A 12514-nucleotide genomic window follows, 5' to 3' on the forward strand; every position below is an offset into this window, starting at 1 on the left:
TTTTTTATTTTTTTCATGTTTATTTATCACCATTCTAATTAGCGTGGCAATTTTGTGCTGTATGTACTATAGTAGAACCGGAACATTCCCCCCGCTTCTGACTTTTCATTCGACTTTCTTTTTCATTCATAAAATACATAATATCCTTCTGTTATATACGTTATGTTACCTTCCATTATCCAATATAATGAATCAATTGTTTTTATTGTTTAATTGTTTTCAGATAATTTGATATTTATGTATATATATTTGTGATAACAATTTGTAATTTAGAAAATCATTTGACTCACTACGTTTGATTTACTCCATGCCAATAGTCCAGCCCCCAACACAAAAGGAATTAACTGATTGGACTAGAAAACTGTAACTTGGATGGATCAATACCTTTCCACTTGCTCAGTAGAATAAAAACAAATTGATACAAATTATTTCAGATCATTTGTTATGCCATTACAAGTAGACCTGCTGTTTCATTAGACCTTTAACGAATTAACGATTCATGCCAAATTCATTAGTTACTTTTGTTATGATTTCTTTTGTATTAGTTGAAATTCGTAATTTTTTTCTTGGGATGTTCGGATGCATCCGAATGTCCGAAAGATGCAAAATTTGGCAGAATTTGAATTAGTTATGAAACAAATTGCACATGCCTACCCCTCATCACTATACACCTCCTGTCTTCTCTACTTGAACTGGCTGAGCTGATACATTCTCTGTCTTGAAATTAACTTTCGTCAGTTCCTGTGCCCATTGTTTTTTTTCATACAACAAAGCTTCTTCCTCTCTGACCAGTTTTTATGAGTTCAGGATAGGTGGGGACAACCTGTGTCCCTTTGAGTAGCAACCGTAATACTATTGGGTGGTTGGGTCTGGCGCAACGTAAAATTATCTGAAGCCTAAGGGTGGACTCCCTTCTTCAAAATGACCTGCTGTAGGATCCAATCCACTCTGACAACGTAATCAGAGAGTATTTCTCCCTTGTATTGGTGGCTCTGCTTGAACTTGTACATCAGATCAGGCACTTTCTCCACCCTACCATGAACAGCACACAGATCCTCAATGTAATCCATGGCTATTCAATCCAGCTTTCCCCTCCACAGACTCAGATGACATCCACCGTGGGACTTCTGAGACTCTCACTTATCCTCTGTCTCTTCACCACTTCTGGCACCCTTCACTCTTCTACTGGCCTTGTAAGGCCTGATCCATCCATCTCAAACCCTTCCTCTCCCCCAGGGGTGGGAACTTCAGCTTTCTGTATGCTTGATGGGCCAAAATGGTACTGTTCTTCACCAGAGTTTCAACTAGTTTGCTCATTTCAGCATAGAAAGACGGCATGCTGACAGTTGGGACATCAGCGTCTTTGGAAACCGGGCCTACTGCCTGAACTGCAAGCATTCTTCATCTCGATCTCCTGCTGACAGCAATGGTATTACTTGGACATCCAACTCTTCAGCCAAACTCATGACCTCTTCCTGAAACCTGCCACTCCAACAGGGTGTAAGTGCAGTAAACATTAGTCTCGGCTCTCATGTCCACGAGGTGAGCCAAACGCTCCAACAATTTGGGTGTTCGCCTAATGGGCGAACAGCTAATGTTCTGCCCGAACCGTTCTCCCAACACTACTTATAATGCAGGCAATATTACCCAGCTCCTGGCTACAGTAATTTTTAACAATCCAATATAAGCTTACTTGAAAAATGTCCTTTATGTGTTGATTGCTGCCTGTCTTCTGACAATCTCTTTCTTATCCACAAGTTCCAGAATTCCCTGCATGCTTTGCAGCGTCTCCTCTGCTGTATACTTTCATTTTTGAAGGATTACATATTCCATGGTACCTTGCTGTCTGCAAGCAGTGGTTTCATTGCTGACTCTGCCTCCTAAAACTCATCCTCTCAGCACCTCTATAGTTCAGCAGATTGACTCTGGGAAATGTGTGACACAGCAGTGGGTACATACAGGGCATAATGAAAATGTGTAACAGAATTCCAGGAAGTAAGTGTGTAGAGATCTTCACAAAGTAAATTTATCTAATACAATATCATTCAGATGAATAGGAGAAGGCTAGAAATAATGGAAATACAATCTGGAAATTAATATATGAGCTGACATTTTGATCACAGATACGTTTTGACTAATGTAATCCTCTTCATACAAAATTGTCAAATTTCCTTGATTTCAGGGACAGTCCCAAGTCTTAAGCCTCGTACACACTACTAGGTTTTTTTTTTCAACCCAGCAGGGTCCTTTTGGTGGTATTTGATCACCACTGTTTTTTTTATTTTTTGCGACGTAAGCAAAAAAAAGACAAATTTAATAAAGAAAAAACAAATTTTGTCATAAATTTTGCCCATGCATTCTGTTACATGTCTTTGATAAAAAAAAAAAACAAATAAGTGTATATTGATTGGTTTGCATGAAAGTAATAGTGCCTATGCGAATCATTGACCGGTACCTGCAAACAGGCTCCCGCTGTGTACAATCACAGTGGGTGCCAGGGGGAGGAGCGGTCCGCAAGTGGTCAAACAACATTTTTTTTTCTTCATAAATATCAGTTTTGCTTCAGTAGATTGTATATATAGAACAGATGTGGACTTCACAGACAGGTTCAAGGCACCCCCAGGCATGTTATTTAAAAGAATTTAGCATTTTCAATGTTTCCCTTGAAGCGTTATTAAAATTGCTTTCCCCCACCAAACACATTTTATTTTTTTTTTTTTTTCATTTTTATTTGGTACACTTTACTCTACGGCAGTGCCCAGCTTGTTCCCCCAGCCCTGCCATTTGTTTCAAAATCTCTTGCCTATTAGCCAAGAAAATGGCCGTTACTGTTTTTCTTTTTTATTATTATTCAGCTCCCATTTACCATTTATTGTAACTTTACTCATGTTCTGCAAACCCACCCCAAACAAAACCCAGATGTCTGCGATCTACATGTCTGCAGTCTCTGCCTATCTCCTGTCGCATGTCTGCAGTTTCTGATTATCCACAGTCTTATATTGCATTATATACACTGAATAATTTGTACAGCACTTCATGATTTCAGCTGGCGCACTGAAGCCCCCCCCCATATCTAGTTTATTGCTCACCACTGGTTTAAAGGGATATACTTGAATTGATGGTGAAACTTACTGCAGAGGAGAACCAGGACACTTTGTAGAAAACCAAGGACATGTGCCCTGGGTGCAAGGGTCTAGCAATATCTCTAATAAACGATCATTTCTGACATCATCTTTATAATCTTTATAACATCATGGCCTATTTTCTTTAACACAAAATACAATGTTATATGCCACTGATGTATTGCAGAGCTCTTTACAGTGAATAAAGTATAAAAAAATGAAAAAAAAAAGGGGGTTCATGCACATGCAAAAAGTATGCTAGCAAAATACTACAAATGGGGGAGCAAAATTATGTACTTGTATAACATCTTCACTCTTATACCGCGTACACACGGGCAGACTTTTCAACCGGACTGGTCCGACGGACATTCCGACAGACTTTTGACGGACTTTTGACGGACTTCCAACAGACTTTTGAACGAACGGACTTGCCTACACACGATCACACCAAAGTCCTACGGATTCATACGTGATGATGTACGACCGGACTAAAATAAGGAAGTTGATAGCCGGTAGCCAATAGCTGCCCTAGCGTGGGTTTTTGTCCGTCGGACTAGCATACAGACGAGCGGATTTTTCGACCGGACTCGAGTCCGTCGGACAAATTTGAAACATGTTCCAAATCTAAAGTCCGTCAGATTTTTGACTGAAAATGTCAGCTGCAGGTCCGATGGAGCCCTCACGCGGTCGCATTGTCCGCCAGATTCGGTCCGTCGGACCAGTCCGGTCGAAGAGTCCGCCCGTGTGTACACGGCACAACACCATACTTTTGAGAAAATGGAAAGCATAAAATCCCTAAGCTATAATAATTATTTGCCATAGCGATCAATTTTTATCCATGTGACCCAATGATAGCTGTAAATAAGAATCACATGGCAGAAAATAAGGATCACTATGGCAAATAACATGTTATGGCCTAATGAGCTAAGTTTATGTGTGGAGCTGGGTACCACATAAATCCTACAGAGCAGACAATGAGTTTCCTAAATGTTGTAGTATGGTATATGTATGAAGTTTTGTGTTCAATTTCGTTAGATATGGATACAGTAGAATTAAGAGAGAGAGTTTGTGCAGTGTGGTGGTGTGTAAATTCTATAAACATATCATATATATCTATTGTCCAAGTGACATATGCATTTTGTTATGATTTTGTTATGGACTGTCCTAAATATAGCAGACTTATTCATCCTATTGTATTTTTTATTCTGTAGAGCAGATGCATGTAGTAACGGCATGATTATTACTATACCAGGATGCTCATAATATTGGATACCTATACTGGTAAATATTGTAGTATATGCACATCAGTTATAATTCACTAAACCCCTTCAAACTACACATAGTTGGTGGAGCATGCTTTAATATCAACCTAAAACGTATCCCTCTTTACTAGATTTAAATGTTAGCAGTTATGGGCATTTGCGTGCACACTCAAAGAGTTTAAATAGACATGTCTTTGTTCTTTGAGCAGGAAAGACTGTGTGGTGGTTGCAGCATTAACAAATGCTAGATTTGGTCTTACCTTACTGACCAGATTTAAAACATTTAGTGGTAGCTATGTATATAATTTAATTTAAAGTGGTATTTTTCAGGTGATTTCTTTCCTACTTATGTATGTTCTTTTGAATCATTTCAGAGGTGTAACAGAAAAGAGTTCAATGTCTGACCAAAGTGGGTAATATATGAGTTCTTTTTTTGGATGACATAAACCTGGACATTCCAGTGCAGGTACTGGATATCACTACAGAATACAGATTATTCATGGTTAAGGGATGTAAGTTCCAGAACTGGGGATTGTCAGCTGAATTGTGGGCTTCAGCATTATCCAAAGAAAAACAGTCAAACTTTATGGTAAGTGTGCAGAAAAACTGCATAACCACAGAACCACATCCCAACTGTGAGGCACGTTAGCGGGAGTAGAACAGTGTAGAACTAATTTCTTGCCTCAGGAAGAGACAATTTGATATAAGTATAGCTATATTAACTAGAGCAAATTTCACAGCAGTACTTCAGGGAATCTGTTTGTGACCTAAAATTCAAAAAATGTTAGACCACACATTATTGTGATTTAGGACAGGAGAAAATAAAACCATTCTGTATTTTGCACTGGCCAGTTAAGAGTTCTGAGTCATTATTTTTAGAAATGCTTTGTCATGGGTAATGGCAAGCTGTTCAAGCAATACATCCCAAAAATATACAGCAATAGAATTTCTTCTAACTGATGTATGGTTCTAGTCAGCTACAATAAAGAGAACTTGGTGGAAATTCTTGCCAATAAAGGAGATTCTACTAATTGAGAGGTATATATTCTAAGCCTTTTTTCATCAATGACCTTGATTGGATAAACTTTTTCTTTAGTAACATCAATTGTTCCATAAAAATGTGTTTATATTAGCTTTTTAAAATAAGGTGCACACAGAAGGCTTTACACAGAACACAACTGTAAAGTTTGCATATGTTGATATGTTGATTAGTAAACAGGGCCTTTTTCATTTATTAGTATGACTTAGGAAGGCCATAGGCACTGTGAATTTCTTTCCTGCAACTACGGGATACAGGAAAGAAATTAGCACAATTCCCCCACCAACATCGACACTGCCGAGCAATTGTCTTCTCCCAGCAAGGGGAGGGGGGGGGTGAGCAGGGGAAGCCGTCACTGCCAGGAGAAGGCAGTGATTATCACTAGCGAATATAGCAGATGCTTGTGATAATCAGAAGTGAATCCGGCAGGCTGGTTTTACCCACGTTGATCGATCTATCAACTTGGTACATTCAGCTTGTTCACTATTGTTTTGAATCTCGGCCGGTTCCTGCTGAACCGGCCAAGATTCGAACCGTGTATGGCCGACCTTAGAAGATCATATTACATTTTAGGAGACATTCATACAAAAATCCAGGAAATCTCTGATGTCAGAAATTCCATATTACGTAGTTACAGTAGGTGAGGTCGAAAAAAGACAGAAGTCCATCAAGTCCAACCTATGTGTGTGATTATATGTCATTATGACCCTGTATATCCCTGTATGTTGTGGTCGTTCAGGTGCTTATTTAATAGTTTCTTGAAACTATCGATGCTCCCCGCTGAGACCACCGCCTGTGGAAGGGAATTCTACATCCTTGCCTCTCTTACAGTAAAGAACCCTTGTAGTTTAAGGTTAAACCTCTTTTCTTCTAATTTTAATGAGTGGCCACGAGTCTTGTTAAACTCCCTCCCGCAAAAAAGTTTTATCCCTATTGTGGGGTCACCAGAACAATATTTGTAAATTGAAATCATATCCCCTCTCAAGCGTCTCTTCTCCAGAGAGAATAAGTTCAGTGCTTGCAAACTTTCCTCTTAACTAATATCCTCCAGACCCTCTTATTAGCTTTTTTGCCCTTCTTTGTACTCGCTCCATTTCCAGTACATCCTTCCTGAGGACTGGTGCCCAGAACTGGACAGCATACTCTAGGTGCGGCCGGACCAGAGTCTTGTAGGGCGGGAGAATTATCGTTTTATCTCTGGAATTAATCCCCTTTTTAATGCATGCCAATTTTCTGGTTGCTTTGTTAGCAACAGCTTGGCATTGCATGCCATTGCTGAGCCTATCATCTACTAGGACCCCCAGGTCCTTTTCCATCCTAGATTGCCCCAGAGGTTCTCCCCCCCCAGTGTATAGATTGCATTCATATCCTTTATTACAACTTTTCTGAGACTGATACCTCCAAGCATGTTCATACATGATTCAATTTATGGAAATCGAATAATTTAGTGAACATATTGGCTAAATCTCAAAATGTAGTTCTGCTTCACAATATGTTGGTACTTTTTGAAGACAACGAGTGTATACCAATGTGTATAAGGAAAAAGAAGATGAAAAACACATAAAGTTGACTTTCACCAAACATTCACTGCAGGTACATGTACATGTGTTTTAACTAACAGTGATTGATTCACTACCAGTGAATGATTGGTGAAAGTCACATTCAATACTTTATAAAGATACCCCATAATATCTCTGTACTATACGTTGCTGAACACCATTGAAGAGGCAATTATTTCATACTGTCTATAATTTACTCAAAACTGTGTTTACGATATGCGACTGATAAAAAAAAAAAAAAAAAAGCAGTGTAGTTAAGAACACAGTTTCTCACCTTGAAAAACACAACATTTTAAAAGTTTCATACTTTGGGAATTGTGTTTACCTCATACCAAAGGCTAAATGGAGAAGGGTTAGAACTTCTCTTAGGCTTGTAATGCTGAATATGACCTGATTTCACTTATTGCCTCAGTGATCCAGTTAAAAAGAAGAGGACATTTTTGCAGATAGTTGTCACCAGAAACCAGATGACGGAGTTGGGAGAAATCCACCGTACTTCTATTTGGGTGAAAACTATAACATTTTTTACTTTTTTTCATAGCAATGGATACATTGAAGCCAGGTATTCCTGCAGGTAGACCATGCCCCCTTAAAGGCACACCTGAAGCCCAGCACAGCACAATGGCAGCTGAAGACCTTAAGTGTGTCCCCACACCAAATCCAGCAAGAAAAACAAAAATGGCACCTGCTTTATTCCATTTATATTAGCTTTTTAAAATAAGATGCACACAGAAGACTTTACACAGGACAAACACAATACAAACATTGCCCACCAGCTAGCCAGAAAAATAAGAAAACAAATTACACTATTTAACAATTTGCAAATTGTTGCACAACATTTGTAAATATACAGTGCCTTGCAAAGTGTGTTAGGTCAATAATCTTTTTAATTTGTGCCCTAGAGAGCCCCTGCTTTAACTCCCCTTCCCATTCTCTAATGAAAAAGAGAACTGTTTTATTTTGTGTCCCAAGGACCAGTCAATACATTTGCGACAGCAAATGTCTAGCGCTTGATATATGTACACACATAGATTCAAATACAGTAAGAGAGTTTAATGGCTTCATTAATGGTTTCAGCTTATTGAAAAAACACACCAATTGATGGTATCTCCACTCCAGCATAGGTACCTTTCCCAGCCTTAATGCCAAATCCGGGAGCGGGGCTAGCATTCTATGTGCAGCAAATTTACCACATGTCGTGTCTCCATCCCTCCCCCATGATCCCAAAGATCCCACCTCTTCTCCCAGAGGGAACCATGAGTACCCCTCCAATGGGGTCAGGAGTGATATACGGGGGGCATAATCTCCCAGTTGATTTAATTTATCCCAGGTCGCTAATGTATTCTGAGTTAAAGGTGATGTCCATTTTGAAAGGCCCCTATCTACACTTGGGATCCAAGGAATTCCTGCCAACTTCCTACCTGCCATTATTTGTTCTAAAGAGACCCATATTTTATTCGATGAGTCATGGCACCAGTTCAAAATCCTCACCAAAGACATTGCCCTATAATATAAGGCTACGTCTGGTAATCCCATTCCTCCTTCAGATTTACATCTGCATAAAATGTCATGGGCCAATCTGGGCCTTTTCTAATTCCATACAAATGATATAAAAGCCATCCGTATAGTTTTGAAAAAGCTCTGTGGGAGTATAATTGATACTGTGTGTAGAGTATAAATTATTTTAGGCAGTATACTCATCTTTATAGCACTCACCCTTCCAAACCATGTTAAAAACTGGCCCTTCCATTTCTGCAGGTCCCCTTATACCTGTCACTAAAGAGCCATAGTTTATTCATACAAAAGTTTGGGATCTGATGTAATATGTATTCCCAAGTACACCAATGAATTTTTATTCCAGATAAACGGATAGGAGCCCTGCAAAATAGTCTCCATTGCTGGAGGTACATGGCTGGGTAGAAGTATCGACTTCTCAAAATTGATTTTGAAATTGGATAGAGTTCCAAATTTAAATACCTCTGTCATCAGGGCCGGTAATGATATCTGAGGGGAAGAGATTTAAAATAATAAGTCATCGGCATACACCGAAACCTTATGTTTGTCAGGTCCAATACGTGTCCCCAAGATTTCAGTATTTTTCCTCACTCTACAAAGAAAGGGCTCCAGTCTCATAGCAAACAGCAACGGAGACAATGGACACCCTTGTCTCGTGCCATTGCGTATTTGAAAATAGTCTGATAATGTGCCATTCACCTTCACTCTCGCTCTCGGAGTCACATATAATGCCGATATCCAACCTATTATGCGATCACCCAGACCCATCCCCCTCAACACTTCAATCATAAATGTCCAGTTCACCCTGTCAAAAGCTTTGCCTTGCAAAAGTGTTCACCCCCCTTGGCTTTTTACCTATTTTGTTACATTACAGCCTTTAGTTCAATGTTTTTTTATTCTGAATTATATGTGATGGATCAGAACACAATAGTCTAAGTTGGTGAAGTAAAATTAGAAAAATATATACATAAAACTATTTTTCAGAAATAAAAAACTGATAATTGTCATGTGCTTATTCACCCCCTTTGTTATTAAGCCCATAAAAAGCTCTGGTGCAACCAATTACCTTCAGAAGTCACATAATTAGTGAAATTATGTCCACCTGTGTGCAATCTAAGTGTCACAAGATCTGTCATTACATATACACACCTTTTTGAAAGGCCCCAGAGGCTGCAACACCTAAGCCAGAGGCACCACTAACCAAACACTGACATGAAGACCAAGGAACTCTCCACATAAGTAGGGGACAATATTTTTGAGAAGTACAAGTCAGGGTTAGGCTATAAAAAAATATCCAAATCTTTGATGATCCCTAGGAGCACCATCAAATCTATCATAACCAAATGGAAAGAACATGGCACAACAGCAAACCTGCCAAGAGATGGCCGCACACCAAAACTCATGGACCGGGCAAGGAAGGCATTAATCAGAGGAATAAATAAACGCATGTGGATGTGGTATAAAGGTGCCTAAACGTGATGTCCGCTGGTGATACAATCAACTTGCTAATAACTCTCAAAGTGCCACAGATCATGCAATGGTGCCATTCGGTGACCCCAAAGGTAATGCGCTCACCTCAGAGCATGTCACCAAGTCGCTAGACAAAGTCAATCTGTCATATTTCACTTTTGAATTTGCATTTATACTTTGATGCGTTTATATGCATTTGTCAATTTTCACATTTGTATTCAGAGTATTTATTGATTATTAGGTCCGCTTAGCTTGTAGAGGTATTGTGTTTCCCACATCCACATGGGTTTATTTAGACGCAGTTGTTCTATCATGCTATAATTTAGTAGCATGTCTAACACACTCTAGCGCAGCGTAATCCTTTTTACAACAAATTTGTTATTGCTTTTCCCACTTCCTCCAGGTATGAGGCATAACTATGGGGACATGTTTTGCCTATCCTACGCCAACCTGTACGTGGGGAAGTGGGAACGTTGGATTATGAATGCTCAGGATTTGCAGTTATACATGAGTCATGTCACTCTTTGGTATTACTCAATAAACTACAGTGATAAGGGTTAGTGATACAAATATGTATGTATATACAAGTTGTCATGTACGGCAAATACTGTATGTGCACCTATATGGTATTTAACCATATTCCTTTATTATAGACTAATATACTCCACAACTACAGTGGGGACGGAAAGTATTCAGTCTCCCTTAAATTTTTCACTCTTTGTTATATTGCAGCCATTTGCTAAAATCATTTAAGTTCATTTTTTTCCCTCATTAATGTACACACAGCACCCCATATTGACAGAAAAATACAGAATTGTTGACATTTTTGCAGATTTATTAAAAAAGAAAAACTGAAATATCACATGGTCCTAAGTATTCAGACCCTTTGCTGTGACACTCATATATTTAACTCAGGTGCTGTCCATTTCTTCTGATCATCCTTGAGATGGTTCTACACCTTCATTTGAGTCCAGCTGTGTTTGATTATACTGATTGGACTTGATTAGGAAATCCACACACCTGTCTATATAAGACCTTACAGCTCACAGTGCATGTCAGAGCAAATGAGAATCATGAGGTCAAAGAAACTGCCTGAAGAGCTCAGAGACAGAATTGTGGCAAGGCACAGATCTGGCCAAGGTTACAAAAAAATGTATGCTGCACTTAAGGTTCCTAAGAGCACAGTGGCCTCCATAATCCTTAAATGGAAGACGTTTGGGATGACCAGAACCCTTCCTAGAGCTGGCCGTCAGGCCAAACTGAGCTATCGGGGAGAAGAGCCTTGGTGAGAGAGGTAAAGAAGAACCCAAAGATCACTGTGGCTAAGCTCCAGAGATGCAGTCGGGAGATGGGAGAAAGTTGTAGAAAGTCAACTATCACTGCAGCCCTCCACCAGTCGGGGCTTTATGGCAGAGTGGCCTCTCCTCAGTGCAAGACACATGAAAGCCCACATGGAGTTTGCTAAAAAACACCTGAAGGACTCCAAGATGGTGAGAAATAAGATTCTCTGGTCTGATGAGACCAAGATAGAACTTTTTGGCCTTAATTCTAAGCGGTATGTGTGGAGAAAATCAGGCACTGCTCATCACCTGTCCAATACAGTCCCAACAGTGAAGCATGGTGGTGGCAGCATCATGCTGTGGGGGTGTCTTTCAGCTGCAGGGACAGGACAACTGGTTGCAATCAAGGGAAAGATGAATGCGGCCAAGTACAGGGATATCCTGGACCAAAAACCTTCTCCAGAGTGCTCAGGACCTCAGACTGGGCCGAAGGTTTACCTTCCAACAAGACAATGACCCTAAGCACAAAGCTAAAATAACGAAGGAGTGGCTTCACAACAACTCCGTGACTGTTCTTGAATGGCCCAGCCAGAGCCCTGACTTAAACCCAATTGAGCATCTCTGGAGAGACCTAAAAATGACCTACGTTTACCATCCAACCTGACAGAACTGGAGAGGATCTGCAAGGAGGAATGTCAGAAGATCCCCAAATCCAGGTGTGAAAAACTTGTTGCATCTTACCCAAAAAGATTCAAGGCTGTATTAGATCAAAAGGGTGCTTCTACTAAATACTGAGCAAAAGGTCTGAATACTTAGGACCATGTGATATTTCAGTTTTTCTTTTTTAATAAATCTGCAAAAATGTCAACAATTCTGTGTTTTTCTGTCAATATGGGGTGCTGTGTGTACATTAATGAGGAAAAAAATGAACTTAAATGATTTTAGCAAATGGCTGCAATATAACAAAGAGTGAAAAATTTAAGGGGGTCTGAATACTTTCCGTCCCCACTGTATCTACCCCTGAAAAGAACATATTTTGAAATGCGTTGGTATCTCTGTCAAACCAAGCAATGTTTAGGCAGATTTAGTGCAGTTCTTCATTGTAGAAATGTGCATCTTGGTTACATGTAGCTGCATATGTTGATATTATTTTACTCTGTAATTGTGCAAATAAAGCTTGTTATACTTTTATATATGCTATACCTTTCTCTTGATATCATGCACATTATATTCCCATAGAGGGTTAATTCTTTTGTCTTTTTAAGGA

The sequence above is a fragment of the Aquarana catesbeiana genome, linkage group LG08, assembly GCF_042186555.1.
Source record: "Aquarana catesbeiana isolate 2022-GZ linkage group LG08, ASM4218655v1, whole genome shotgun sequence".
Classification (NCBI taxonomy): Eukaryota; Metazoa; Chordata; class Amphibia; order Anura; family Ranidae; genus Aquarana; species Aquarana catesbeiana.